The 26,599-nt window shown below is 36.8% G+C and overlaps 1 protein-coding gene across 11 annotated transcripts in view; it reads right to left on the reverse strand.

Moving 5' to 3' along the window:
* Window positions 1-26,599, reverse strand: part of nuf (rab11 family-interacting protein nuf) — a 346,264-nt gene that overhangs the window by 72,493 nt on the left and 247,172 nt on the right. The gene's annotated exons all lie outside the window — the stretch shown is intronic.

A 26,599-nucleotide genomic window follows, 5' to 3' on the forward strand; every position in this document is an offset into this window, starting at 1 on the left:
TGGAACGCTTTGGATGCATATTATGGTGAAAATAAGTCAAAAATCATTCATTAACGTTTAGTTTTTTTTCCTAGAAATTTTTGATAAATAGTATTTTCTTACAGGCTGAATTTTTATGTATTATTTATGCAGAATATGCTAAATAAGAGGGACTTCAAATGTTAGTCCTTCCTCCCCCACCAAATGTTACAGAGTGTCATCAAAGTACATGGAATGTTGAGATATTGAGAGTGAATTTTCTCTTTCAAATTTTAATGTTTTGGCTGGCTCTCTGGGGATTGGTAGTAAAGCGATTAAAACGGTATGGGAAAAAAAAAACTTTTTTATTTCATTCTAGCTTATTTACAAAACTTTTCAGGAAAAAACTGAACGACAAAGTCCATTAGCGATTTCTTTAGGTTGTCGTCAACTTTTTTTTTTTGAGAGCTTAGTGAAATTCACATGGATTTCATGCATTACATTTGTGATATATTTTTTGAGTGTATCCCCTGTTTCCAAGTGTGGTACAAGATAACACTCTGGAGAGCATTATGTGTGGTCATTGGGAGCGTGTGGTTCTGAGTATGGAGATAAGTGTGCAAAATATTACGCAATTCCATCCTCCCTATCCGCACGCGCCCGACGTTCGGAGGCGAATGCCACTTCGACTTGTTTCGTCTACTTACTACTCTCTGACGACTGTGCTGGGGAAGCAGCTTATGCATGTAGGTAATTGGTGGATTTGTTAGTTAATTCGACGCTTTTGGACAATGCTGGACATTTTACCAGTTTTTCAATAGTTTCTTGCTGAACATCAACATTCGAAAGCATTTTTATCGATGCGTAGCCATATTTCTGATCGAAAGGTGATAAAATTATTGAAATTGGACCAGGGGCAGCTGAGTTATTAACGTTCAAAATCTTTCTAAATTTGTTACATGTTCCATTTTCGGTTTTCAGAAAGTGTACCCCCATATAGAAATCAAAGACGTAGTCCTACGTCAAAAGCGTGACGTGTTAGAGAATAGATAGATACCCAGATCTAATTTTTGAATTACTGAAAAAATCAGAATTCTTCTACAACAGGAGTTGCTATTCATACTACTGACCCGAACAAGGCCGAATGAGTCATAAGGTCGTCTTGGGGCAGGTTTTTCCGAATGTTTCTACCATAAAGCACCATAGTTTCATTAACCTATGATCCTAATTTCACGCATCTTTCAAAAATACAATCCAAATGTATAATGGAAACATTTTAAATTGAGCTAGAAGGTATTATTGCTGGAAGGTATTATTGACTAGTGTAAAGGAAAAATATGATTTTAAAAAATATGACAACATCTTAAGAAAACTATTTTAATTCACCCTGCAAATGCTCATTACATTATTTATAATTCTTGCTAGGAATTGCCTGTAGAATTCTTCTGAAAATTCACTTGGAGTTCACCTCAGAATTTACTTAATATTATCCTGAAATTCCCATGGAATTATCTTAGGAATATTTTTTTAGTTCTGCTAGGAAATCCCATAAATTCTTCTAAATGCTGCTGGGATTCTCCTTTGAATTATCTGAAAAAAAAAACACCGGAAAACCTTAGAATACTCCTCGAAATACGCTTGAAATTTAGCTCAGAATTGTCGAAGGATATTCCTAAGAAATCCGTTGGAGGTATTCATAAAATTATAATTGAATAATATGTTGGAATTACCGTTGAATTTTGCTCCTTTCCTTGGTATTCAACTCACAACTATGAAATTCTCACCTGAAAAATTACTTGCAGTTTTGCTTAGATTTCTCCACAAAATTGGTCAGAAATTGGTCTTGAAATTTTTGACCGAATTTATTTTAGGTTCGATAGAAATCATACTCATATTCAATTGTAATCCTATGATTTCTCCGAAAACTCACATGAAAATATGCTTCGGATTGTTTTTGCCCCAGAATCTTCTTTAAATTATCCTCAGAATGTCCTCTTTTGTATTTCTTTTGTATTTCCTCTTTTGTGTTCTCCTCAGAATGACCATGCTGTACTCCTCCTTCTCGTCCAAATTTTCTCATAGCTCCTTAAGAATTAGAGTCAAAAGCTGTTATGAATTTTCATTAAAATTTGTATTGAATCCTACTCAAGGATGCCTTGGAATTCTACTCAGAATTACCTACAAAACTAGAGTTCTAGGACATTGAAAATGATCCAAGGGTTAGTTTATGGACATTGACAGGAATAACAATTTAAACTCATCAGGTACATGATCTTGGTGAAATTTTAGAGGTGTGGATTCAAATTTAACTTAAACCAATCAGTAGATTAATTATATATAAAGCCAAAAGCTACTAATTGATAACGTGTTCAGTTATGGGTAACAATTTAAATTCCAACTTGCCGTATTTAAAGTTCCAGAGCTTAACATGATTATATTTAAGTTGAAGTATTTCTTTACAAAGGAATTTATTTTTATAGAGTTCATCTGAAATAAATTCGAGTTTGTCCCTGGAAGTGCCTTGAATTTTCTTTATAACAGTGCAACAAATTCTCTGCAGAACACTAAAACAATCATCAAATTCGTCCTTAGATTCACTTTGAATTATAAACTTTTTTAAATAATTCACCTCCTAAGAAATTCCCATACAAGAAGACGAACCAGGCCAGGGCTGAAAGTCTCCTTAATAAAGATATAAACAAACAATTCCCATACTGTTCACCTCTGAGTTTTTATTAAATTTTAATCTGAATTGTCTTGGAGTTCTCCTCTAAGTTCTACTGAAAATTCACATGGAGTTCTCCTTAAAATTATCTGGAACTGCTTTCCAAGCAGTTCCTAGTCCATGTTGTACCCAAGAAATTGTTCATAGTTTAAATAATATTGTCGAATCTGATGATTTTCAAAAAATTTCCTCTGGAACACATTCTACTGAAATTCTGGTTTATTGTCAGAATTTCAATCACATGAAGAGCGCATCAAAAACGAGTTGATGATTCCATTAAAAGTGAGGAAATTTTTGGCAGTGATTTTAATGTTTTCAGAGATGACCGCGATTTAGTTTTAACTCAAAGAATGTCAGGTGGTGGAGTTCGTAATTCGGAAGTCATCGAAATCTAAAGAATTTGAACATGTGTGCCACAGTGTACTTTCCACCAGATTATGCTTCTTATGAAATATTCTTCCAAATAACCGAAGAAATAGTATCTCAATTTTCTCTTGAATTTAAAACTCATATCTATGGCGATTTCAATCAACGGAATGCTGATTTCATTCCTGATTCAGAAAATGAGAGTATTCTGCTCACAGTTGTGCATGAAAACCATCCCACCGACTGTGACTACGAAGATGTCTTTGAATACAACAATGGTAATTATGACAATATTAAGTATAAATCGAGTAGAATTATTTGGCGATCAGTTTTGATAAATCAAGAGAATGTCGATTGTGCAGTAGAAATTATGAAATTTTATTGGAAATTAAACAAGAGGAAATTCCTTTTAGAAAAAGACGACGTAGTTATCGCTCAAAAAATCTGGATTGGTTCTTAAAATCATTAATTTGAAGAATCTGAAACAAAAGACTCACAAAATATATAGAAAACAGAATAATCAGGGAATTTGGAAAAGTATTTGAATATTTGTGACCAGCTTAATTTTGCAAAACAACTGTAAATGAAATTAAATCATGTTCAAGAAACTTCTTCAGTTACGTTAAAACTAAAATTAATTCGTGCAACTTTCCATCAAAAATAACTTTAGACGAAAAAGTAAGAAATAATTCAGAAGATATATGCAATCTTTTTGCAACATTTTTTCAAGAGACGTACTCCAATTTTTCGAATAATGATCGTGATTATGAAAAATTTTCAAGCTTTCCTGAGTTATAACAATAGTGACTTAAAAATGACCTACGAGAAGAAAAGTAGTTGATGGCACACCAAATAAATGTTTGATGGTTTAGACTTATTCAATTAGTATCTCCTAAACACTTATGTACGATATGATCCTTTAAAGCGAAAGATTCAATAGAAATTGTATGATTAAACCCACGATATTATTAGTCTAATAACTGCAAAAATCTGGAAAACCGGGAATCCTCAGGACATTTTATTTTCCTTAAAATACCTTGAAGGCTCAGAGAATTTGATAATTTTATTACTAAGGATATTTTAAAGAAAAGAATTAATTTTAAAATACAATCACTTAATTTTTCTCGTTATTTTCATTCACATTTTGAACATTATAGATGGAGTTTATTAATCTTCGATAACAAATATATTAAAAAAAAAACGAAATTTGGAATGTTTTTTTTTTTAACGTGCATATTTTCTAGAAATTTTAAATTTGAACTAGTTCTGGACTTAACAGCGATAATACTTCAAAAATGCACAGTTTTAAAAGCACGAATTCCATGCACTGTTTTAAAAGCTCGTGGAATTATATTATAATTTCTGAGAACCTCATTTCGAGGAAGTTCTGGGAAAAAAAAAAATCTTTCAAAAAAACATCAAATACAATCTGCTTTCAAGGTAGTTCTGTAACGGCGCCGGTGGTGTAGTGGTAAGCGTGATTACCTCTCACTCCAGCAGGCCTGGGTTCAATCCCAGTCGGCGCCGCCGGGATGTTCTGAGGCATAACATCTCTGATCACGCCTTCCTTCGGATGGGAAGTAAAGCCGTTGGTCCCTGGTTCATGAGTTGATGGGTCGATAGGTAGGGTCCAGGTGTGGGAGCTGCCTTCCTGACACGTCGGTAGCATTGGTGTTCAGCACGGAAAACAAGATCGACGGAAAAAAACAAACCGAAGTAAAAAAGGTAGTTCTGGGGAATTTAAGATTTCTTGTGAAGCCTGATAGTTTTGAGTAGATTTTCAAGAAACCCTAAATGGAATTGAAAGCAAATTTTAATGAAAACTCTTAGTAATTTCTGAGGAGCACAACTCCTTCAGAGGAAAATTCCAAGAGTCTTCTGATGATAATTTCAAAAAGTTTGTGGGAGAAAACGAATCCGGGGCATAAGTCCTTGGGATCTTTTTGAAAACACTAAAAGGAGGATTACAATTAAATCTGAGAATAACTCCAGAACATCGTCAAATGAATTCGGAAAATAAATTCAGGATAGTTGCTAAACAAATTATGAGAAGAAATCTGAGGAATTTGTGAAGATAAATGCCAATGAATTCTTAGGAGACTTTCAATGTGAGTAGAAGTCCAAGAGAAGGAGAGAGATTCAAAAAGAAATCTGAAATGAATTCAATTAATATGCGGAGAATCTTTACAAAGGGTTTCTTATTATGGTAAATTTCAAGATATTTCCGAGTAAAACGAAAAGAAAATTGAATTCGAAGCTTCATCAAAATGTTGAGGTATATTTCAATGGAAATCAGAATGGACTCATTAAATTCTTAAACTTCCCTGAACTTTATAGGACTTCCGAAAGTTTCCTCAATTTTTCTAACGATCATAGATCTCTTCTAAAGGTTTAACAATTCGCTGAAGTTCTTTAAACTTCTTCAACATTTATGTGACTTCTCTAATGTTAACGGAACTGCTCTGAGGTTCTCGGTCCTTTTCTGAAATTCTCAAAACTTTTCAAAGGTTTTTACAGTTTTCATGAAGCTTGTTGTACTGCGTTGAATTTAATTGAACCATCCTAAAAATGTTTAAGCTTCACTGAACTTCTAAACTCATAGGATGACTTCAATTAAATTTTTAACGTATCTGAAGTTATCTGAAAATCTGGGAACTGCCTTAATTTTCATTATTTTTCTGAAACTAATGGAACTGACCCCCCCCCCCCTGAAATTCTTCCAATTTTCGAAGCTTACTACTTACTTACTCTCGCATTTTGCTAATGTTCATACAAATTCCTGAAGTTCGCGGATCTCCTCTTAAGCTCCATCGATTTCTATGGAGTTCTCGAAATGTTTCTGAAGATCACTGTCCTTCTGTGAAAAAGTTTTTCCAAATTTCTGGAACTTCTTTCCGTAATTTTCATGGAATTAGAACGACATAATCAATATAGTTCAATGATTTTCTCTGAAGTTCTCAAGATTGTTCTGAAGTTCATGCAACTTCCCGTAAATTATTGGCACTAATTAAAAAAAAAATAATAGTCTAGACTTTCCTGGTGGTATTAAAACTTCCTAAGCGATTATTGAATTTCCAGGAAGTTCTCTAGGTTGCCCTGAATTTATCAGTATTTTTATGAACCCGCAACTTTACTGAAATTAAACGATTTGCCTGGAAGTTTCGACAATTTTCCTAAAGTATTATAATAATTATAAACGCTCACTAATTTTCCCTGAACTTATCTATGCTTACCTGAAGTTCTCTAAATTTCTTTGATAATCCTTCAAATTTTCTGATATATATATTCATGATTCCCTGAAGCTTCTGACGTTTTCGGATCAATCGTTGAATTCTTGGAGTACCCCATAATTCCACGTAAGTCGCTTCAAATTTGCTTAAGTTAATGGATTATTCTGAAGCTATCTGATCGTCCTCGAAGTACTCGGAGCTTCGCTGAATATCACTTACTCAAATTAAGTATGTTTTTTTAACTCTATAAAGTGAGAAATTAAGTAAGTATTAAACATCAACATTCAATGGGGGGCGACCCCGGTGTAGTGATTAGCATCTATACCACTCACGCCAAAGTCACGAGTTTAAATCTCACCCCCGGACAAGTCACGAATGACCCAAGAGCGTTAAAGTGACTATAATTAAAAAAAAAAAACATTCAATGGATTTGGTTTTAAAGCTGTTTCTTTAAAACTGATTGCCATGTCTTAAAAACGTTAGGGTAAATTTCTATTGTTTTTGATCTACAAAAAAAAAACAAATATTAACGCATTTAAAAAATAGCTTTCTTATTATAAGCCTGGAATTTATCCGTTAAAGTTCTGGAAAACTCATGTAATTTTATTTAGAAAGATGAGTAGACACCCTGTAGATAGAGAAAGACGATTAAACGTCACAAAGCAAAGAATGATCAATCTTAAAATAAATTCACGCTAAAAAAGATGAAAATAGTGACTGATTATAAGAAGAAGTGACTTTAGTGACGTGGCCTTAAAAAAAGAGACTTTTTAGTGATTAGCTTGAAAAACGTGACCAAGTCACTAAAAAGTGACTCGCTACCAGCCCTGCAATTGAGCTCACAACCCCAGTATGGCTGTTTAATATGAAACTTGACTCTGGTACATTCCCGCAGGAATGGAAAAAAAATCGTTTTTAATACCCATTTATAAATCTGGTAAAAAATCTGATATCCGCAATTATCGAGGGATTGCCATCATTTCGTGCATTCCTAAACTATTCAAATCAATCATAAACAAAAATATCGTCAGCCAAATAAAACATAGAATAACAAATGCCCAACACGGATTTTTTAAAGGTCGTTCTACCACAACGTCCACAAAAAACCTCCAGGAATTTGTTGATTACTCATTAACTGCAATGGACAAGGGAAACCAAATAGAAGCTCTTTATACTGACTTCAGTAAAGCGTTCGATAGACTTGATATCCCAATGTTGATTTTTAAATTAGAAAAAAAATGGGAATTGAGATGAAATGCCTCACCTGGGTTAAGCCATATTTAACCGACAAATTGTAAGATTCAGCGAGAAAAAATCTAACCCAGTTCAAGTCACGTCCGGAATTCCACAGGGCTCGCACTTGGGACCTATTCTTTTCATTTTGTACATTAACTCTCTTATTTTGAATAATCTCAGAGTGCTTATTTATGCTGATGACATGAAACTATTTTTAAAGATAATAAATGATGATGATATGCATACGTTTCTGAATGAAGTTCATGTTTTTTATACGTGGTGTTGTAAACGTTTGTTGGAACTAAATGTTAAAAAATGTAATCTGATAACTTACAGTAGAAAACTAATTAAACCAGATATTCGTATTACATTAGGTAATCAAATTGTTCAAAGTTGTGAAAAAATAAGAGATATAGGAGTTATTCTTGATTCTAAATTACATTTGTGGATCATTATAACAAAATAATTCATAGAGCAGGTAATATGCTGGATTGGTAATATACTTTAAAGATCCTTACACAATTGAAACACTTTATGTTGCCTATGTGAGGCCAATATTTGAATATTGCAGTGTTGTTTGGTCACCTTATATGAAAAGGCATGAAGAACTAATAGAGTGAATCCAAAGGCAATTTTTATTATATGCACTACGTAAATTGGGATGGACAGAATTTCGGCTTCCATCTTATGAAGCTCGTTGCTTTTTAATCAACATTAATGTCATTGAAAGAGCGTCGGGATTATGCTATGGTCTCTTCCGTGAACAATATTGCTTTGCAGCGCATTGACTCAGCTTATTTATTATCAAGACTTAATTTGTATCTACCTTTTCGTCAATTACGTAATCGACATTTGTACATACAACAACTATGTCGCTTACAGAACGATGTCAAAGATTTAAAATAAGCCACCAGAGTGTCTTTAAAATTCGATATTGGGTTAGTGAATTAATCAACAAACAAGAACCCCATGAAATGCGGGAGATGAAGTTTAAGATTAGCAAAATCCTACGAGGACTATTGCGAATCCCAAAGCCAAACAGATAACTGATCGTTAAATTCCGTGCATAATTCTTCATTAAACAGCCAATTTAACATTCATTCTCTCTAATCGATCTACCGCGTAGAACCGCTCCTGAGCTTCATGCTTTGCCGAGCAAATCGCCTTGGATGGCCATCGCGCCAACAACAACAATAGTACCAGTAGTGGCAGGCACAGTTATAATAATGGTTCAGCCTAAAAAAACACTATTCCAATTAATTGCAATTTCATTACTTCCAACGGCTGCGCACTGCACGGCTCATTGGTTATCATCGCCGGAGTCCAATGAAACAACACAAGGGGATTTGAAAAGAATTTAGGTTTCTAGGCGACCGTCCGGTGTGCGCGCGTGGTGCCAGAGCCCAAACCCAAACACACGAATCAATCAGCTGCTGCAGACTGGCTGCTGGTGGTTGAGGTGGGTCCTCTGCGCTCGTGTCGGGAGGTTTTTCCCCATATGTTTGTTCAATAAACCGACCGCATCGTGCCGAGCAGAGTTTTCCCTCTGGTGTTCTACACAGTAATGAGTTGGACAGGTTTGACCTTTTGCGAAGACATGCGCCCGAGTGCTCTTGCAGACACAAGGCAGACAGATTGGACCTTATGGCTTTGGCTTTGGCTTTGGCGGTGGTTGTGAGCCGATTTTTCCTGAACACGACACCTTTGCGCTTTGCGAATCAGCACCGCAGTGGGCACACAGATTTTCCAGTCAAGCTAACAGGGCTTACTCAACCGTGTAGTCCGCGCGGTCGGTTGTCGGTTGGTGTCATGTTAGTCGCCTTATTGCCTTCACATATGGAACGGTGGCGAATGGATTAGAACACCACCGGTGTGAGCTGCGGGGTAGCAAATCCGTTTGGTCGGTGTATACGGAAAGCTTTGCGTTTTCCGCCAATTTAGAGAACATCGGGAAGCTACGCATGTTCACCTAGTAGTGCAATCTTTTGATTGGGCATTTGAGTCGGTTTCAACACCTAATCATTACCAAGCGTAATAACGACTTCGAAATTGAAACTGTTGGAGCTACCCATGAATATGATCCCGCCGCTCACATGCAGTGCTTTCCCACTCAGTTGGCTTGTGTTCATAATGCCGTGTCTAATAAGATTAGCAATGTTTCGCGTGAGCTAGTCTTCGGCAGCCTCTGATTGGTGTCAAAATCATAGGCGTCTCACAACGGGCACCGTAGAATACAGACACTCTACGGGACTGAAATCCGTGGGAGAGTAGACACAACATATGCGTTTAAGGCTATAATTGACTGTTTATAGCAGTTACTCAATCAACTCGGTTTACCGTTGCCGGAGACAGGTGTGGCCAGGTTGAAACCTTACCAATCGAGACACCCCCTTCCCAAACGTTGACAATCGGCCTATAATCCGCCGACCAACAACAACGAAGGTCAAGTTTACAGTGAACCAATCTGAGCTTACCATTGTACGTTACTTCTTTCCACGAGCCATGTTTGTTAATAATAAAAAAAAAGTACCAGCACATTTTGCAGTTATACGTCTGGCAATTACTCAATTACAGCCCTACTCAAAACTCACACCTAAAGAGCATACATAGGTGTGCAGAGACCGTTTTAATTCCAAGCGCCATCGCCATTGCGGGCCACATAAATCTAGCACGTCCCTAATATTTCCAACGTAATCGACCCACGCACACGCACGCATCACGACGGACCATGTGCAGAACCTTTTTTTTTCCGCATAATAGTATACGGTTGATGTTTATGGTTTACAAGCAGTCATTACGCGCTGCATGCATGCATAGATGGTGCTCAGAACCATAACCGATATCTGATTCCGTGCCGGGTGAGTATGTTCCGCGGCTGTGTAACCTCGACCAAGAAGCCAAAGTCAGTCGTTTATCAAGCGGAAGGAAGTGGCCGTAATCGTCGCTGCCTGGGCTCTGACGTCATGCAGATATATGTGGACAGAAATTAGGTGAGTTCGGTCGGTAGGGCGCGTATCAGTTCGATCAAAGTGCGTTCAAGATAATCGGTTGTCTGTTGGATGGAATGTACGAGCGAGATTGTAGGTACTGAGCTCGGACTTTAGGAGGAGTACCGTGAACGTGGGGCAAATTCATCACGTTTTTCATAAAATATTTTCTTTGTTTGTAGCTTATGTTTAAACCAAAGTTGGTGCTCAGGTAACAACATACATCTAGTTGAAACTTTTATCATTTGAGCCATTCCATAGCAAAACGATATAGTGATTCACAGAATATCGTTAAAAATGGAAGTTTTGTTCCTTATCGCAAAATATCAGACCCGTATTTTTTTTTGTCATTAGGGTAACAATTTCCGTGTTAGGGTGGTCTAAAAACTTGATTTTTTTAAATTATTTTTTCAAAAAATAATTACTTTGAACCACTGGGGCCGATTTGAAAGACCAAAATATCAAATAAAAGGTAATTTAAAAAAAATGTAAAAAATAGAATTATATTAAAAAATGAGGATTTTGTATTGCATTTTTCCTTGCAAATTCATGCTTTTTTACACAACATATAAAAAAAATAAACGATGTTCTTTTTTTTTTAGTTATATTTTTTTGAGCTATATCGCATAGGAGTATTGAGTGAAAACCCAAAACTTGATAACTTCAAAAAAATATAACTCAAAAACGAAGGAAGGCGAGATCAGACATTTTATATGCCTCAGAAAAATCCCACCGACCTCGGCTGTGATTGATCCCAGACCCACTGGGGTGAGAAGCAGTCACGCTTACCACTATACCACCGGTACCGGCCAGATTGTGAGTTGATATCATTACAATTGATAAATATATTACACACTTAGAAATAATTACCTTTACACGAGATGTAATCCATATTGGACGTAAATCATGGAACGTAAACAAACATTTCATGTAAAATTAGGTGTTCTCAAACCAAAACAAAAAGCAACTCGACGAAGAGAACGTTTGGCTTTAGCTGATTTTTACGTCAAAAGGGCCGCTTAAATGTGTCGGTCTCAGGGAACTGAAATTTACATGTGTTTTTTGTAGAGTGTGATATAGATTTCTTACATCCTACATACATGTTTCTTACAAGAGATGATATGATAGTTTACAACAGACTGTAACGCTCAAGGACCTTCAGATGACGGCTTTCTAGGTCGAATACGTTAATGAAAATCATCAGACATGTAATTTATAAAATTACTAGAAAAGCCTTTCGACGACCGCATTATAAACTCGGATTAACACGGTGATTTATTTTTCAAATCTAACATTCTCCAGTTAGTTATGGCAATGAACTAAAATCGAAGGGTGGCCAGTGAATTTTCATTTTAAAATTCCCCGTTTCCCCGGTTTAAATCGCAAAATATTCCCGGTTTATAATATTTAATAAATAATGATTGCAATATTACGTTATTTTCGAGGTACTTAGAATTAATTTGAATAACTTTTTTTAGGTTCGAGTACTTTTATGTTTGTACTAAGTACCAGAGTCATGGAGTTTTTTTAAGGTCGCATAGCCGAACGCTATCGGGCTAAAGTGGTCATTATACCGATTTTTAAAGGGAGAGATTACATTAAGAAATTGTTTTAAAAATCATGAACTTGATACGGACAATATTTTTTTTTCCAGTATCGAAATTTGTACTTATACAAATCTTAAAACAAATTAAATCTTAAACAAAATAATTTCTATGATTCTGAGGATTTGACATGTGTTAAGAGTCGTAGAATATTCCATTTTTTAGAGATATGTGACACGAAAATCTATCCTAGATTTAGAAGAAAAAAAAAGTATTGGATTTTTTTTTTCAACAATATGAAACTGAGAAGAATAGTCAAAATGTGGGATTTCGAAAATTTTTCTAGTTCCCTGATTTAGAAAAATGTTCAAGATTCCAGATTTGGAAAAATACAGTTGCTGGAAAATTGTGTGGTCTTGGAAAAATGATCGAATACGAAGAATATTTTATAGAATTTTGAAAATTCAAAATTCTGAGAAGAACTCGAAGAAAAATTGAACGGAGCTCTGACAAGAATTCTAAATTAATTCTAGTATTGAATCATCACAAACTCTTAGAAGAATTACAAGGGAGTTGTGGGGAGAACTTCAAGGAGAATTCCTAGGTGATTCTGAAAATAATTGTATGCGGATTGTGAGGAGAATAGCTGGTGAATGTTAAGGAGAATTTTAAAAGAAATATAAACAGAATTTAAAGGTTTTTCTGATAATAATTTCATAGGAATACTTAGGAAGATTCACAAGACAACTTGAGGTTCTGAGGTAAAAAAAGAAAAATGCTGAATATTTTACATTAAATTATTAAGAAAGATTCACGAGAACTCAGCACAGAATTCCAAGGTATTCTGAGGAAAATTTCAAAGGATTTCTGAGGAGAGTTTGGTGAAAGGTCAAATAATTTCAAAGTTTTAAGATAATTAAAAGCTGAATGAGCTATTTTTGAGCTGAAGAAACATACACGGGAAAAAATCCGATCTCCGAAATGAGAAAAATGACTCATAATTTCATGAACACAGCGTATTTTCATGTTATGAAAATACACCATGAATAATATTCATGATATCATGAGCTACTTTTGCGTAACGCAGCAAACATTCCCAAAGTCATGAATCATCCGAGTTGAAATCATGTGCTAAATTCATGGGTTTAACTTTTAACCAAAAAATACAAAAAGAATAAAATTAAGCAACAGACTGGATTCGAACCAAGAACCATGAGATCATTAAACCCATACTTTGACCACTAGACTATTAGTACTTGTTTAAGATGGAAGACAAAAGGCGTATAAGAGATACCTATGTAGTGCGATTTATGAACACGGTTTGCCAAGTACGTGTAACGCTTGTAGCGGTCTTGATTCCACTGCATTATGAAATCATGAATTTCCATGACGAAATCATGAATCATTGCTACGATTCTATGGGATGGCAAGTTTTTTTCATTTTATGATTTTTAATCCATGAAAATGGAATCGGATTTGTTTCCGTGTATGTTTGTTTGATAAAGCTCAAGCTGCTATTCAACTTTTAATTTTTGTTGAAATATGTTAAGTTTTATTGACTTTTCCCGGTTCTCCCATTGAATTTCCGGCTTTTCCCGGTTATTTCCCGCTTTTCACGATTTCCCAGTTCGCTGCCCACCCGGTGTTGGACTGATGCAAAATTTGAAATTTTCGCTCCACAGTGCTCAAACGGTTCCAAATTGGATCCTGATTATCTTCCCAAAATTTGAACTCCTTTAGTATGAACCTGACTTGGAACAAACGACTTGAAGTTTATATGGAAATTACCATAATTTCAGTTCATATCTATCTCAAAATTCACCATTTCACTCTACTTTAGAAAATGATAGCTGAGCTTGTTGAAAATTGTCGCAGCTACAACTTTGTTGAATTTCACTTTTCGATCAAATGTAAGGGACAAAAATAATTTATGATGCAAGTCACTGATGTCTTATGATTATATTCAATCAACTGTTCAGCAGGCAATATTGGTGTTTATGGCGCGTAGAATAGAGAACAAAAGTCATGGCTACTATGTCACACTGCAAAATACAGTGTTGCCCACAATACAGTTGCTTAATCTTGCCATAAGATTATCAATCTCTTAAACAATTAATAACTATTTAATTTGACGTTTGACTGAAAAACGATTTTCTGCAAAGTTGTAGCTGATAAAAATTCCCATGAGCATAGCAATAGAACTTGTTAACAGTACAATATGGAAAAAGGCTAGAAGACAATGAACAAATAGTTTGGTTTTCCCATAGTAATTTCAATATAAACTTCATATGGTTTGTGCCAAGTCAGTTTCTTAACAAATGAGTTTAAACTTTCGGAGGCGATTTGAAACCGTTTAAACACTGTGGAGCGAAAATTTCAAATTTTGCATCAGTCTAGGGCATATGCACTAGGATGGGTCATTATGATCATTTTTTCAGAACAATATTTTTTTTCTTACTTTTGGGGTCCTAAACAACTGTGCAAAATTTGGGAACGATTGGTTGTAATCCGGATTTCCGCATTGCGTTTGAAATTTGTATGGAAATTAGTATGGGAAAACCTACTTTTCCCACCATCTAACTTGCATCTAATAATGAAAAGTATAATCCAGAAAGTGCATAACAAGTTACCCCAAGGATGTACGGTGCTAAAATGCATCAAAAAAAAGTTATAGATGTTCAAAGATCGATGTTTCAAATTACATGCTAAAAATCACTTTTCCTGCCAACACTGCCGGTGTACCAATGAAAGTCAGATTCCAAACTGAAATAATTTCGGATTTGATTATCTTATCGTTTTGGTATGTTCAGATTAATTATTCAAACACAATATACCTATCTCATATGCATAGTTTGAGAGAGGGGGGCTTACTAAACCCTCCCAAGCCCCCCTCACTCATATCAATAGAAGTAAATTTTCAAACTGAAATAACTTCGGAGTTTCTTATCTTATCGTTTTCGTCAAGGCCTGTTGGGTGGTGCACAGATAAATCCGGAATTCTGTCACTAGGCAGCACTACTGAGCATCCTAAATGCACACATTGACAGCAATCTTTAGCCTTCTGGTCAACTTTGCCGAAAACATCACCCGTCTAAATAATCAGGATCTTTAGATACCGCAGTACAGAATATATGCGAGTGGCATCCGCATGATCTTTCTACCATCCAGTAGTTTTTGACATCTTGACCAACTTTGCCGAAGACATTATCCTTCCAAATAATCAGGATCTTGAGATATAGGAGCACAGCATATTTGCATAAGGTGGGGTGCATAAGCATCCCAGGTTTCCAACTACGCAAACTCCGACTTTAATATCCAAAACAACTCAAAGTATGCCTTGAATTGAATTCCAATTCAGCAGAAACAACTTATCTTTATCCAATTTGCAAGTACTGTGACAGTGGAACCGGTATGTTACTTCAAAAGCTTATGAAATTGCTTCAAGTGGCCTGGGGTGCAAATGCAGGAAACAGGAGATGGCTCTTCCGGGAATTCCCGGGTATCAGGAAATATTTTAAGCGACGAATAGGCAATCCATTATTATGGCAATTTTGAAGTTTCTATAGTAAACTAGTTTAACCAGCTAAATTCTAATGCCGTTTTCCTCCACAATATTTTCGCGAATTCCTCCCGGAATATACTTTCATCTTCGCCCAGAATTCCTTCTGCTCTTTTCTGGAAGCTTCTTTCAACTCGGGGATTTTTTTAATCACCACTCCCCGGTTGTTTGGCCTGACTTCCCCCAGAATTCCTTTTGGATTTCTTTCCGGAGAAATAAGAATTATTTCCTTCTCTCGTTGATTTCTCGGAATTCAAGGCACGCCTACACAAACCAACACATCCATCGGGTAGGAGAAGTCTCCCTCTTCTCGATGGTGATGTCAATTTGCTAGGGAGAGCCATGACTTCTGAGAAATCATCGAGAGAAGTCATTGTTTACAAAAGCTGTTACGCCCTAATTCCAGATCTATCTAGAACTCTTCTCACATTTTCTGGATGGTTTTTCTTCTGGCTTCCTTTGGAAGAGTCTTCCGACATTGACGAGAAATGTTGTCAAAGTACGGTAAACCGGGGTTAAATTGATCACGATTTTCAGTAATATGTCATTATTATCATTGCTTGTAGTTTATTATCAACTGCACAAAACCTTGCGCATTTTCCCTTGATTTCTTTTCCTTAGATCTTGTTTTTCGTACCGATGCTACCGACGAAAAGGAGGCAGCTCCCACACCTGGACTCTACCTATCGACCCATTAACTCATGGACCGCAGACCAACGACTTTACTTCCCTGGTTCGTGATCGTGATTTCAATAATTATTATTCATACATTTCAACATATTGCTTTGGGGTCCAGTTGATCAATAGTTTTTTGATTGATTTTTATGACTTCCGCAGGTCGTTGGAAGAGACTTCCTCCGGAAGATTCATCCAATTTTCCTCGGAAGTTTCATCCAACTTCATTCAGAAGTTCTACTGGCTTCCTATGAAATTGTCTTTCAACATGCCGGCATTTGCTTCGAGTGTCCCTCGGAAGATTATCCTGTCTTCTTCTGGAAGTATATTCCTACATCTTTAGAAGTACACCTGGCTTCTCTTGGAAGTGATCTACCGGTGTTTTCCTGGAAATTTCTACCAGCTTCCCCAAAAAGGATCTTCTGATTACCCTTGGAGTGTGTTATAAACTAATAATATATGTATAACAAGGGTTCTGTAGCATTGCTGTTTCCTGGGAAGTATAACCAGTTTCCCAGGCAGTTTTGGGAAAATATCAAAAAATCAAATCTTACCAAAGATCAAGATCACGCTTGATTTTCGTAGACAAAAATCAACATACAAACAACTGCGGTTGATATTGCAGCTCGGAATATCAAGCTAACGAAACTCACCAGCTGCAAATCTCACCATACTGTGGTGAGAGTAAGTTTAATGATTTTTGTTCTACACCCGAATGCCACCCGAAGTCCCTTTGCGTCTGCCATCAGTGAAGAGAAAAAAGAGATAGCATTATTATACCTTTTCTTTCTAAGAAAACGATGTGCAACGGAATCATTTTTGCGTCGATTCAACTCTCAGCTTCAACTTTACACGTTGTAAATAGTCTCGCAATATCAAAGGAGTTTGTAAAATCAATATCAATCATGATATTTTGCCCCAATGAGAGCGTATGAAAGCGGAAAAATATCAATTTACTAATAATTATGCCATCACTGTTCTCAGGTATTGGGAAAAGTGTATTTCGATACATTTCCTGGGTGGAAACGCTAACTGGCAAAGCTCGAAGTAGGTTGACAGCTATTTCTTGATAACAAAAATCTCGAGTAAGATCGATCATCTTCGGGCGAGTTCAAGCTGGGTCATTGAACAAGGCTTATATGAAATGGATGTACTGATAAAAGCAATTAGCTCCATGGGCGGTTGAAGGTTATCGATTAAAAGTGAGTTCAGGATAGGGTGCCTCTAGGACTAAAAAAAAAAAGATTAATATGGGTCAGCCCAGCTCAAGTGGGACTCAACCGCACCGATTTGAGCCAAACTTGGCCAAAACGCTTAATTTGGCATTCTGAACAAACACCATTTTTGATTTTGCTCTAAAGTGCCTAGATCCTTCTGGGCTACAACCCTGTATTTCCGAGATTTTTAAAAATTTCAACTTTCAGAAAAGATTACTCCACAACCAAATAAGCTATTCGTGATCTTGAACGTCAATTTGAAGGTTTTTTTTAATGTTAATTATTTTTTATTTTTAACTAGTTCGTTTATTTGGTAGGCTCAATCGCGTTAGCTTTACGGAGCCAAAACTCAAAATTCACTTAACTCTATGTCTAGTAGGAGTTGGGCCGAATACTCAAGGCTTACTCGAGTTTAGAGAGGTACATTGTCGAAGGATAGGATCAGGGGAGGAGCTTGGGTGTAAGGTGAATGTTAATTCTTATAGGTGTACCCACATTTTGTTTATGTTATAGTAACTACAGTAAACAGACTCATTACCGGCAGGTATCCAAATTGTCAAAAAATGGCCTATTTTCACCATGGGCGGGATTTTTTTATTTCTTAATATTTGAGGCTCAAATTTTCATCACACTTTGGAAAACTCTTCTACTAAATATGCTTTCACGGGCAAATGATTTGAACAAATGGTTTTTGAGATATGATCAGATGATTGAGAGGTAGTTTTGAGCTATTCTGGTGAAAAATCATTGCTATTTAAATTATTTTTATTTTTTCTAGAATTCTTTCACGCTGATGCCACAATATTTTTAAGTTATTTTTTACATGTTCTGGGCAGAATTCTCATTATATGATATTGAGTATCCTGCCCAGAACTTTTCACATGAAAATATTATTGTGCCAAAAAAAAAATATTAAATAGCATTCGTTTTCCACCACTCACTCATCAGACCATATCTCAAAAACTATTTGTCCAAATCATTTACTCTTCGAAACACATCAAGTAAAAGAGTTTTCCAAAGTGTGGTGAAAATTTGAGCCTCAAATATAAAGAAATAAAAATCCCGCCCATGGTGAAAATAGGCCATTTTTTGACAACTTGGATACCTGCCGGTAATGAGTCTGTTTACTGTAGTTACTATAACAAAAACAAAATGTTTGTACATTTATAAGAATTTACATCAAAAAACTTTTAAATTGACGTTATAAGATCACGAATAGCTGATTTCGTTGTGGATCGCGTACGTATCTTGTAGTAAATAGTTTTTTAATCCTTTCATTTTTGAGATTTTCAAGCAAATGCTAGCTGATCACCATTCCGTATAAAATTTCTTTAGTTTTGTTTTCAAAACTCCACATAGACATAAGTTGTATATTTTTTTATGAATCCTTATGAGATAAACAAAACAAGTATTTTGTGAATTTTGTTTAATTTGAAAACTGAAAAGTGTTAAAGTCTGGTCCACTTAGAATCCGAACACTTTATTCTATAGCAGCGCCTCTAGTGGTCAGATTTCGAATGTTTTGACAGCGATTTGTTTTGAAAGTATCCCAAGCAACATGTTCTATAGCAGTTTATATAACCTTTGTATGACTTGTTTTGGTTGTAAAGAATTCTATTCAACAACAACGGCAGCTGAACTGGAAGGTGTTGAGGTCAATCAAGAGAAATCCAGAGCTCTCGGATCGGGATGTCGTCAAACATACGGTATCAACCGTAGTACCGTTCGGAAGATCCAGCTGCGAGCAGGTTACCGTTGATTCAAGCAGCCGAACAGGACGATGAAGCTGAATCTAATGGCCAGATGTACGATCGGGTTCTGACGAAGTACAGAGGATGCCTTCTCATGGACGACGAAACCTAGGTCAGATGGATTTCAGACAGGTTCCCGAACAAAGGTTTTATCTGGTCACAGCACGGGGTGATGTCACCAGCAAACCCGGAAACTGATGATCTGGCAAGGAATTTACAGCTGCGGACTCAAAACCAAGCATTCCATCACCAACAAAACGATGGACTCGAAGCTGTATAAGCAAGAGTGCTTGGAGAAATGTATACTATCTCTCATTAAGTCTGACAAAGGTCCAGTGAAGTTCTGGCCAGGTTTGGCAAGCTGCCACTACAGCCGGGAGGTGCTACAGTGGTACCGCAACAATAAGGTGGATTTCGTTGACAAGGATATCAATCCACCCGAGTAATTTTGCAATTTTTTTATGAAACTACATTTAAGTCATTTTGACTCATTTAAATTTTTCTTACGTCAAATCAATCTCGAGAAACACCTGATTTTATGTGTCTGGATTCTAAGTGGATCATTCTTTAAATTGCAACGCCAAAAAGGAAAAAAAATAGAAAAGCCTTCACAGTCTAGTACATTAACTAAACGATTTTCAATTTACATTTCTTAACAGAGATAGATTAGCCAACTGTATCACTCCATAAACGCACAAACAGACGTTCGTTAACAAATGTTCCATCAAATAAATAACCCTCTACATTACCCAAAACGATATTGTAGCAGTCCATCAATCGCCATCCATTCACGTTGCACAATAAACTGAAACACACTGCTCTGTTGGTTGAAAGTGTGTTAATGCCCTTATAATACACCTCCCAATCAAACACGCTCCAAAGAAAAATACAACCTCCCGCCCAATCAATCCAGCTTAAACGATCGCACTCATCACATTGCACCGATGATCATCACACTAAAAAGGAAAACATCCCATTAACACCACCCTCAATCCCATCAGAGATACTGCTGCCTAATCTATTTTTTATTTTTATTTTTACGATGCACCACCCTTTAACCAACCGGTCGTCGGCGGTGAGCCGGTCACGTTCGATCGATAGATCGAATCGCAGCATTTGGGGAGGAAAATCTTAATTGAGGCGTTGGATAATCCAAACACTTCACCAATCCTTTCACCTCTCGCGTGCACCGGCTTAGTATATTTTCTTACGAAATGTTTGCCCAACGCCGATGGATGCTACACATTTTTAGATTTTAATCAGGCTGCCGCAATGTTTTTTTTTCCTTCGAAAAAGAAGCCAAAATCACTACCATAGAAGCGGCCTACAGAGCAGCTACTGCTAGATGTGTTCAAAGAGTGCAAATGCTTTTCGCTTGATGGAATCAGATAATGACGGAGAGTTGGTTCGCGGTGGGGATGGTTGAGAAGCGCAGAGCGAAACTCCAAAATCCGCTATGTTTTCCACCGAGCAGCCCACGCCGCCGCGCCGTCATCGACTAGCTGATGCTTTCGGGATTTGCCGGGGAGAAGATCAACTGGGAATTGCAGATAGCCGGAGATGAGGAAGGGGATAGTATGGTTATTGCACCCCGAAAAGTCTATCGAGCGAAGCGCAACATGTTCCCGATTATGATCACGATCACACGGTATGGATGGAAGATGCAATCGAAATCTATCATCACCAATACCACAAACCGCCATCGTCGTCGCTATCATCATCATCATCACCATCGCCACTATTTCTTTTAACGATACGGAAATGGGTGGAAAATTTCGCGAAAATATCACATCATCATGTCTCCGTGCACACCGATTTCGCGCTAGGATGGAAATTTGAAAACAACAATAAAAAGATATTTCGGGGAAAGCTGAAGGCGTACCGACTGTCGAGAGTCACTTGGCTGCATCAACCGAGCGGACTGTTCAGCTGTTGGGCCACGACGGACGGACGGACGACGCGGTTTAGGTGCATTCAGTGTTTCCGTTGGATGACCCATTTCTCTTGGTTTCGACGACGATAGAGGAGCTTCGTAGATTGTTTTGACGAGTAGAAAACAAAAACACAAGCCGGAGGAAACACGGCGGCCTTATGCCATATGCGCTGTAGCCTAGAAGAGGAACAACAACATCAACCAGAATCTGGGAACCGAGTGTGTTGGTTGGCTGGCACCAATTTGCTGCAACTGGAAGCAGCGCCGCTTCGAGTGACCGTGACTGACTGAAAGTCGTGGAGTGGCGTCTTATCATCCTAAATGGAAATTGGTATGCAAATAGCGGCGGGGTTTTGGCAAAAGGTGATACGGGGGGGTTAGCTTTATTGTATATGTAGGAGCGTCTTCAGTGACCCAGAACATTCAATCGGTATGGTACGGTATCGAACAATTGTTTCCAGCAAAATTATTCTTCCGGAACTGAACTGGGTAAATACCAGGTCGGTGGGTATGCAAATCTCTCACGATTGAACGCATACCGGCTTGTTGAAGCATGTTGGACCGTGTGAAGAATGTATGAATACTGTGGTGCATTTATCGTTCGTTACTAGTATGATAGTAGGAAGAACAGTTGGTTTTGGTATAGAAGTCAAAAGTGCGACTGCAAGTAGAGCTACTCAGAATGCATTTCCAAAGAAACTTAATGAAATCAATTGCAGCTTGTTTTTATTTAAAAAAAAAAAGAAAATCTTTTTTGGTACCACTATCGCAATCAAAAACGCGCAGAACGTGGAGCTTAACAAACATAATCAATTCCAAAGTGTTTTTGTTACATGAAGTTACGTGAAGTTTACGATTTTCAGAGTTTTTTGGAAAATCTATACTAATATCAGCATGAAGATTTAGAGAGAAAATTTATTAGCTAGAGAAAGTTCTGAAGATAATAAGTTTATACGTTTGCTAGAAAGTCGAAATTAAAGGTATTTGCGCGCCCCTCGCCATGACTATAACAGTCACATTTTTCATGGGATTGTGTCCGGCGTAATGATTATCAAATCTTATCCTAGACAAATCACAAATTACATAAAATGTATCTTAAAAAAGCAGTATTCCAGGAAATCTTAAATACTTTTTGGTTTCTAAATACTTAATGGTTTCTATTTGACATGAGATTCTCTTCGACATTCTCTTGTAATATTCTTTATAATAGTCCCACTATTCTCTGCAGAGCACTATCAAAAGTTATTGGAATACACCCTAAGACTTTCCTCGAATTTTCAATAATTCTTCCAAGAATTCTCTAAAGATTTTTTCAATCTTCTTGAAATTTCCATGCAATTCTCCTCTGAAATAGGGGAAATGGCTCTAATGTTGGCCTACGGATCTAAGATTGGGCCCATCGCTAAAAATCTGCTATTTATCAATTTTATCTAGATCTCGCGTCATTGGGACGGTACTAATGGATATTTTGGACGCTATTTAAAATTTAGTCGATTGCTGAATTTATGTATGGGCCCAAATTAGGGGCATTAAGGCCGACATTAGATCCATTTCCCCTACTATCCTCTGAATTCAATAGCCTTGAAGTTCTTCTCGAAAGTTTCTTTGAACTCCTTGAAAATTGTACCCTTAACATTTGATTCCATTAGTACTCTTCTCGGAACTCTGTTGGAATGATCATTAGAATTTAATTCAAATTATCCTCAAAATTTCCAATAAATTTGCCCCAGATTTATTTAAATACTATCCTCTGAATTCAATAGCCTTAAAGTTCTTCCAGAAATTTTCTTTGAACCCTCATCAGAACGATCTTGAGTGTCTTCTTAGAACTTGTTAACTTATATTAACTTATTATTATAATTTATATTTATTATAATTCTCCCCATTCCTCACAATCGTTATGAAAGTCTCATCAGAACCACCTTAAAATGCTACTCTTCTGACAATCACCTTGGATTTTTTCGCAATTGTCTAGGAGAAACTCCCATGTCGCTGATTCTGAAATACCTAGAATTACTTATAAATGGTCCTTAATCTTCAAAATGACAATATCCTGAAAATTCAGTCCAGTCCAAGGAGCATTCAGGCAAAATTCCAGTGTCTAATTGTAAACTTTTTTTACGATTTGTCATCGAAAATTAACCGGTTTTATTCCGGTGATTTATAATTCCTGGCTTTTTTTAGGTTTTCCCGATTTCCCGGACCACCGGATGCTCTGTAATAGTATGATAAAACTAAAACTTTCACTTGGGATACAGAAGAGAATTGCAGGAGAATGCATAACAATTGTTTGTGGAAAATATATACGAAATTTTGAGAAGAAATCCTAAGGATTACTGATGCGAATTGAGGGTGAATGTAGGGAGGATGCATAAGGATTGCCGAGCTAAACTTCGTGGATATTTCCTGGTAAATTTTTTGACGAGAATTCCATGATAATTATGCTAAAATTTACAAGATGAACTTAAAGGGAATTCATAGGAATATTCCAATAGTAAATTTTCAAAAGGCTAACTTTTTAGAGAGAAATTTAAGCACATTTTTGCGAGAATTAATATTGAATGACCTTTAAGCGTTTCCTAAAGTGGTATGCAGAGAATTACGAAAGCTGTCATAGGATAAAAAATAAGGGAATGCGAGACATTCATAATATTATTCAGAGAAATCCTGAAAGTAGAAAGATCATATATGATTACCTTTGTATGGGTCCCCTCACATTGCTCAATCCCAGGCAATGAGAAGGCGGACTCTCTTGCAAAGGTGGGCGCACAGGAAGGCGAATTTTATGACAGGCAAATTTCACACGATGAATTTTACCATTTAGTGCGTCAGAGTACCCTTTCGAGTTGGCAAACCGATTGGGACAATGGAAATCTTGAACGGTGGTTACATTCAATTATTCCTAATATTTCTTCGAGAGCGTGGTTTAAAGGCTTGGGCTTAAGTCGTGACTTCATTCGCGTGATGAGTAGACTTATGTCCAACCACTACATCGATGACGCAGTTTGGCAATGTACGGATAATGACGCCACCAGAGAGCGACTTTTGAATACCCTCGAGGCCCAAGGAAGACAACCCTATATCTCTATCAGAGACGTGTTGGGTACCCGCGATCTCTGCTATATGCAGTCGATTTATGTGTTTCTGCAAATGTCTAGCATAAGAATTTAATTCGTTTGTCTTTTGTATCTCTTTATTAGTTTTTGTTTGTCTTGTCCCCCGTCTCGATGAGCCTCATCGTCGCCCACTGGTCACCATAGCCGGTCGAACTCCAGACGAACCTAGAACCACACTACCGTTCATACTGGCGACAACGCTCTGATGAGGCAACGATACCCTACTCCCAAGCTCCTCCCCTTTTCCTATCCTTCGACAATGTACTCCTCTAACCTCGAGTAAGCCGCGAGTATCCGGCCCAACTCCTACTAGACATAGAATTAAGTGAATTTTGTTACAAACAAAGAACAATGAATTATCGGCTCCGTAAAGCTAACGCGATTGAGCCTTACAAATAAACGAACTAGATAAAAATCCTGACAGTAGCTCTTGGGACGATTCTGGGCATCTTATGGTGATTTTAATGAAGGAGGTTTGGAATTTCTAAAGAAAATTCCATGCATGTCCTATGAAGAGCTAACTTCTAGAACTGTAGAAATCGTCTAGCTTATTCAGACATTGATAGTATGTCAATATCCCGGAATTTTTTTTTCTTAGGATAATTTATTTGTACAGGTTTAATCAAATAAACTCCACAGAGCCAAGTTATGATTTGCGTTACACATAATTAATGTCTTAAATCTAGAGTTTAAGAAATTGAACCGAATACTCGCGGTCGTCTCGAGGAGATTTACAGTTTTATGGATAAGATTTAAGATTCATGATTTGGTAATATAGTGATTAAAGTTCTGTGGCTCTTTCTTAAGACTTCATACTCACAAAAATGACCTGAATCATGGATTGAGGAAACTCTTCACAAGCGCAAGTTGCACGACACGAGACTGATTGGTAAAATCACCTCAGGACATTGAAAATGTTTGAGACTTCGAAAAGATCATACACCACGTGGAGAGGGTCTAAAACCCCTCAAAAACTGTCCCAGTGGCATATGAACAGCCTCAAGGTACAAATCATTTATATACTTTCTGTATGCAGATTTTAAAACGAAAATTGTTGTAGTGTAAATATTTAATATCCATTTGTCGGTTCATTTGTTAGTGAGGAAATGTTTGAATTATTAGCAGCTGGGAAATTTTTAATTTCTATACAAAGCTTTTATTTGAAATATTAAACTGCCATTCGGGCCACCCGCATATAGAAAACACAGAAGTAGCTCAAGTAACATTTCCAGTTTTATAGAGGTTTCATAGCATTCTACAAGTCTAAATCATGATCTACAGAACCTTAATAAAACCAAAATTGTTACTTGGGAGTCGTACGTCAAGAACCAAAAACAATAGAAAACGAAAACTGTCTTCACCAGTTTTGTCTCAGACACAGGTACAGTCGAATTTCACTTGTTGGGCTAACTTTAAGTGGGCTACGTTTCAGTTGGGCTCCCAAGTCAAACGTAACTTCTAACAGTGCTGATTCCTTTTCGAAATTTCGACCGGCTTCATGCAAAAACATGCAAACGAGTAGAATAATGATCCTTGATGGTTGTCAACGATATGGCTGAATGAGGGGTGAAGCTAATTTCTGATTTATCAAGAAATCCACCCGAGACCTAGTTCAACAGCAATATTTGCTTCTAAGGATAGAAGAGCATCGAAAAGAGTACCCTGAGAAATCGTAGAATATTTTAAAATGAAATATAAACATTACAATCCAATGACATTTGTGTGAATATATCTGACATTGTATATTGCACCAAAATAGTAGGGACGAGAATGGTAGTACTCGCTTTACAACTGCTCTTATGAGGTTAAGCTAATATTTCTGGATAACCCATCCGACCAACTCGAGAGATGGGAAACTCCGAAGTTATTTTAGTCTTTATCTTTACTTTCATTGATATAAGTGAGCGCCGGAAAGCATACAGTAAGCCCCCCCCCCCCTATATCTAAATACGCCTATTAAATGTAGCACATGTTTTTGAATACATCTGAACATACCAACTTGACAAGATCAGAAACACTGAAGTTATAGCAGTTTGAAGCCTTACCTCCATTTATATGAGTGTGGGCGGAGTTATAGTTAGCCTCCCCCCCCCCCCTTCATATCTTAATATGCCTATGAAATTGAGAAATTGTTTTTGAATAATGCATCTGAACATACCAAATCGATAAGATAAGAAAAGTCCGAAGTTATTTCAGTTTGAAACTTTACTTCTATTGATATGAGTGATCCCCCCCCCCATCCCCCCTCCAACTAATCATATGAGATAGATCTATTGTTTTTTAATATTTCATCCGAACATAC

Source organism: Ochlerotatus camptorhynchus, unplaced genomic scaffold, assembly GCF_037179485.1.
Source record: "Ochlerotatus camptorhynchus isolate MF236.1 unplaced genomic scaffold, CSIRO-AGI_Acam_v1.1 ptg000192l, whole genome shotgun sequence".
In the NCBI taxonomy this organism is placed as follows: domain Eukaryota; kingdom Metazoa; phylum Arthropoda; class Insecta; order Diptera; family Culicidae; genus Ochlerotatus; species Ochlerotatus camptorhynchus.